Here is a 5,356-nt window from a genome sequence, read left to right on the forward strand (position 1 = left end):
TCGGATCTTGTGCCAGGGAAACTACAGAAGAAATACTAAGCTTTTGATCGGTACCAGAAATCGTGCAGCGAACGAAAGATTCTCAACTTAACAAGCGAGAAAGTATTATTAGTTAATATATTTTAACAAAGTGAGCAGAATACATAAACCCTCAACCCTTTGGGGCTCGAAGTTCTTTATGTGTGTATCTTTCGTTCACTGTACCATTTCTGGTACCGATCAAAGAAAGCTTCTTGGTATTTATTTCTTCCGTGATTTATCTGGCACAAGATTCGAGAAAACATTAAAAGCTTAGTTCTCAATATCAGATGGCAAATCAAGCCTTGAACTTATTTTGAAATGTGCAATTTTAAGACACAACTTTGACAATGATCGACATATTTATTACCGTACTAGTACAATAATAAGCATCATTATAACATTTGAAAGAGTGCCAAATCATAGTCATTAAGTAACAGTTGTCGATAAAGATAAAAATAGTCCAAAATCTTTATAATTGTTAACATTACAGCGCGAAGGATAGAGTTTCGAATTCACTTCACTCATTTTGCTCGCTTTCAGTTCTTGAAGATTTCAAGATTTATTTACATACACTTTGCTTATTTAAAGACTCATTCAAGAAACATTTTTGAAGAAATTCTATTATGTCGACCTATTTGTAAAAAAAACCATGAAATGTCATAATTATGGCTCGGATAAAAAGGCACAAAAAAATCTGATATCTTAAAAAACCATATAATTTGAACATAAAAAGCATGTTAAAAGCACAAAAATATTTAAAAAGAACAGAAAAGCATCACACTCCTAAAGCTATGGTAAAATTAAGGGCTTAGTAACATGAAACAAACACTAAAAAATCATATAACCTGACCTACCGCAACACATATAATGGCATAACATCACTAATGGCGCGAATGTTCAGCATTGATAAACTCACTCAGTGCCTCTTTAGGTGTGATGTTTTTTTTTTCTTTGGCTTAGTGTTGGATGTATCGATTTTATTATATTTTTGTTTTGTTTCATTTTACTTTATTGTTAATTTTAATTTAATTTTAGTTTAGGATTGTGATTGTGTCCCAAAGACTATCAACTTTAAAACTACTACAAACTATCAAAAGAGGCATAATTTCCTAAATTATTATTAACATTCATCGTTTTGGCTCCTAAACTATTCATTACCAAAAATTGTGCCGTCTGTTTTAAACATTATTATTATAAACAACGACAACCGAAGTTGTAAAATGACTCTTGGTTTGCGGTAAATTATGAACTGACGTGGTGTCGAAACTAATCTAATAAGTGTATGCACTTATATATCGGTATTTATATGATTGCTTTCAAACGCAACTGAAGAACTGTGTTTAAAAACCCTGAATTCTGAACTCACCAAAGAAGCGATTTTATGGTTTCATTGGTAGGTATATTTAATTCGTTGTTTAGTTTCTGTTCGCTCTAATGATGCGAAAAAAGTGTATTTACAAAACCTTAATGAAAAAAAGGTGCTTTATAATTATTTGAATTTTTTTCATATATTTTTTTAAATTGTTTAAGTACCCCTGGCAAGAGCGCCAAAGCAAACAGGCCCATTTTGCATCACCCTATGAAAATCTTAAGATTCCAACTGCCTTCCAGCTGAACTACATTCATTAGCAAATGAAACAGGGCCCAATAAATAAAACAGCAATTAAGTTTTGTGACTTGCGAGCAATTTAATCAGGAAACGTTAGAACTCTAGGACTTTATGTAGTTTAATTTTGAAGCGGTTCTTCTCGAAATTGTTCGTTTGCACCTGCGGCATTTAGCAGTATATTTTAGACTTAGGTAAATACTCTCCAAATTGCATTGTTCAATGATGTGACACCTTGTTAACTTTATTACTGGTAACGAGGGGAAAATGTCGGTTATTTTCAGACCGGCTACATATCAGAGTGGGGACGCAAATTGTTATACAAGTAAAATAAAATTGGTAAAATGTTCATGAACATTATTGCACTGAGCTAACAAAATGGAACATCTTAATCAGAATAAAGATGTTCTGATTAAGATGTACCATTTCTGCCATTGGTTTAGACGTAATTTGAGAATAACTTTGTACAATCATTCATTGGCATCGAATACAAATTAGCTTTAACAAAAAGTGTTCAATGCTTTTCATATTTATATTTAACTCAATTTAGCTTAGTAAAATATATTTGTATCAAATGTTACGTATTTTCGGTACTGTAGCTGGGTTTCATTCAGTAGCAAATAGATAAATATATCTGTAGTTTCAAGTGTTGTACGTTCGATACAATATTGAATTAATCGAGAATTGGTTGTGCAACACGACAAATTTCGGACAGAACAAAAGAATAAAAATCAACCTTTAATGAAAACTATTTAATTAAGACAACGATTTAAATGACAATTTAATAGAGAGAGAGAAAGAGAGAAAAAAAGGGTTTCCCTTGAGCGGGTATATCGGGCGGTCGTGTGCAAAACTCGAAGGGTAAGTTCGTTTGAGCGCCACTAGCTTTTGCAGGAAAGCTAGAACACTCAGCGATGGAAGGCTGCCGACATACTACTGCATACTGCCTACTCAATTCTTTTACCGTGATAGTACATAAACTGACTTGAACGATGATACAAATAAGGAAAATGGTGAGCTTGATAAAGAACAAGAAAACGTGGTTTGACGACCACAAACTACCGTCTGCTAACCGATCATAATACACAGCCAATAGCAATAAGCCCAAACACCAGCAAGTCTCTGAAGTCGCCGCCACGTGCTGTCGATGCCTACGTGCTAGGTCCAGATCTCATCCAGACCGTCCACAATTTCAGTGAGTCAATATCCCCAGTCGGGAACCAGGAGGCCGCTGATTGCCCTTCGCTCGGTGACCTTCTGGGTCCACTCCTGGTCCCTTCCCATCAATAACGGTGGTCCGTGAAGGTGGGGCAACCACCACATTGCCAGACAAACCCATAATAAAAACTGCTGATGTTTGGGAGAGAGACACAAATATCCAAACATCAAAATTCAAATAATCCCCAAAATATTACTAACCTAATCTGACAAACGTGCTTACTAAATCCAAGTTACAAATGAAAATCGGTTGACAAAAATAGCTTATTACTACATACATTTGAACAACGGGTTAGCAGACAGGTGAACCATTGGCTAAATTCCATTTTTAACTTTTACAATTGATTATGACACTATTATAATATTCTGGTATAATAAATATGGTATGAGAAGCCTACGCTGTAAAAAAGATGGAAAGATGCATACGAAAACGTTTCATTTCGTTATAATCATTTGGAATAAAACACGTTATCCAAATTATATGGCGAACCAATTCTGAGATTCATGTGAAATATTCAACCCGATCCGAATGACAAGTGGAAATGTTTTACGTTTTCATAGTAATTTAATGTAGGAACAGGAAATTAGTAGTTACGGTGGAAAGATTAGGTACATGATTTGTCGAAACCGTAGTATTGTTTTCTCAAGTTAAAAATGTTCCTAAAGTGCTCATGAAATAACAAATATATAATTTAAGCTAATTCGATTGATTTCGATTCGAATAAGTTTTTTCGATGCCTAGTACAGGTATTTTGGAAACTTATACTTCCAATTGGAAGGCCAATACACCCATGCTAAATAAATTAGGGGTTAGCAATTAAAGTAAGAAAGTTAGGTTTTAGTTTTCGTACACCGTATATATCATGTATATAGCTAGCTGGAGGGCTAAGAGTATTTTACATGGTTTCGGCATGACTCCTTATGCCCGAACGAAAATTTGAAGTTTCTAAAACAGCAAGGCGTTGGAAAACTTCTAATACACGATCTACGAAAGTGACCCCTGTATATATACAAATTATAATTAAAAAACCATCCAACCATAAAATATTGTATCAATTTGATTTAAATGCAGGTTTATTGTGGTCCCGTCCAATTAACGTGCACGTAATTTCCACGTAAATATTGGGATGATTTGTGGTTTACAACGTTATTCGCTTAATAATGACAATTCGATAACGTCACTTTTGTCACGTCATCGAAACATTAGTGAACAAACGTTATAACCACATTACTTTTCCGCTTATATTTATCGAGTAAGGTCTTAATTGTAAGCAACATTGTTTTAACAATACATACTGCATGGCCACTCAATAGTAGCCATATGAAAAAGTGTTATGGAGTTTAGTAATCAAACTTTTCATTGGAAAACCTGCGAGGCTACTCACTGAAGTGATCACTCCAGCTGATCACCCTCAGAAGCCCTCCCCTGCACCATCTAGGCTTGATTGAAGTTAAGGTATCCATAGGATAAGGGTGTTACCAAAAATATTCCAGTGATACACTGCTCGAATTACTTTCCCTTTCTTAAGCTAATCGTTATCAAAGTCAAACCTTATTCGCTCTGTTATAAAGTTGTCCATTGAGCGTTCAAAGTCGTCTAACGAGATAATTACCATTTCGTTATAAATAAAATTCATAACATGTTTGACATATTTTCTCTAAAAAACCTTGGATTTTAATATTTAGCTGTGCATACTAAAACATTAGTTCCATAAGAGTTCCATAAAACATAAGTTCCATAAGTTTCCAAAAAATCCATATTAATCGTTGCGAAAAATAAATATGAGTCAAAATATAAAAACCGTGCTGTGTGCCTCAGTGTTATGATGGGCCTTCAAGACGGTAATTACGGTATAATTATGGCTTAAAACCTCGCAAAAATGGTATGTTAGTGTTTAAATGAAATACATTTTATTACTTTATTATTTCGTCTTCTATACATACAGGTGATGCCGCTGTTCTAAACTTGAAGCATTGTAGACGCTATGATCACGTGAGAAAACCACACACGAAAAGTTTTCGCATAAGACACGGCAAAAATCTAAAGGTATGTTGGTGTTTAAATTAAATACATTTGATGTATTTCGCTGTTGTGGACTTGAAGCATTGATGATGCTAGGGATCACCAGCTCTCCAGATCCAGTAAGAAAACCACACACGAAAAATTTTCGCATAAGAGACAAGTAAGGTTGTCTGATCCTAATTACTCTTCTGTTAATATAAAACTATTATCAGTATTTTTTTAATTTTTACCAGTTTGATTTTGGTTGATTTCTATTTTGAGATAAGCATATTTTCTTGGATTGAAGGAAAGCAACAAAAGTAAAATGAAAGTAATGTATCAATGCAAATTGCTATACCTAACTGTATTTCTACACAATAGAATAATCTGTGGATGAACGAAAATACTCGTCTATCAATGTAAAACTATTAACTGTATTTTGTTGTTGTGACCAATATTCAAATTTGTAATTGCTTATAGAATTTTTGTTAAGAGCATATTGCGAAACA

At 33.9% G+C, this 5,356-nt stretch overlaps 1 long non-coding RNA gene across 1 annotated transcript; it reads left to right on the top strand.

The window, feature by feature from the left end:
* The first annotated feature begins 4,308 nt into the window (after positions 1-4,308).
* Positions 4,309-5,225, top strand: LOC125505831. The gene is made up of 2 exons (XR_007282457.1): positions 4,309-4,892; positions 4,950-5,225. It is a non-coding gene; the product is annotated as an uncharacterized LOC125505831 (long non-coding RNA).
* Positions 5,226-5,356: the final 131 nt, after the last annotated feature.

Source organism: Dendroctonus ponderosae, unplaced genomic scaffold (assembly GCF_020466585.1).
Source record: "Dendroctonus ponderosae isolate FM_Combo_2020 unplaced genomic scaffold, Dpon_F_20191213v2 Dpon_F_20191213_1, whole genome shotgun sequence".
NCBI lineage: Eukaryota > Metazoa > Arthropoda > Insecta > Coleoptera > Curculionidae > Dendroctonus > Dendroctonus ponderosae.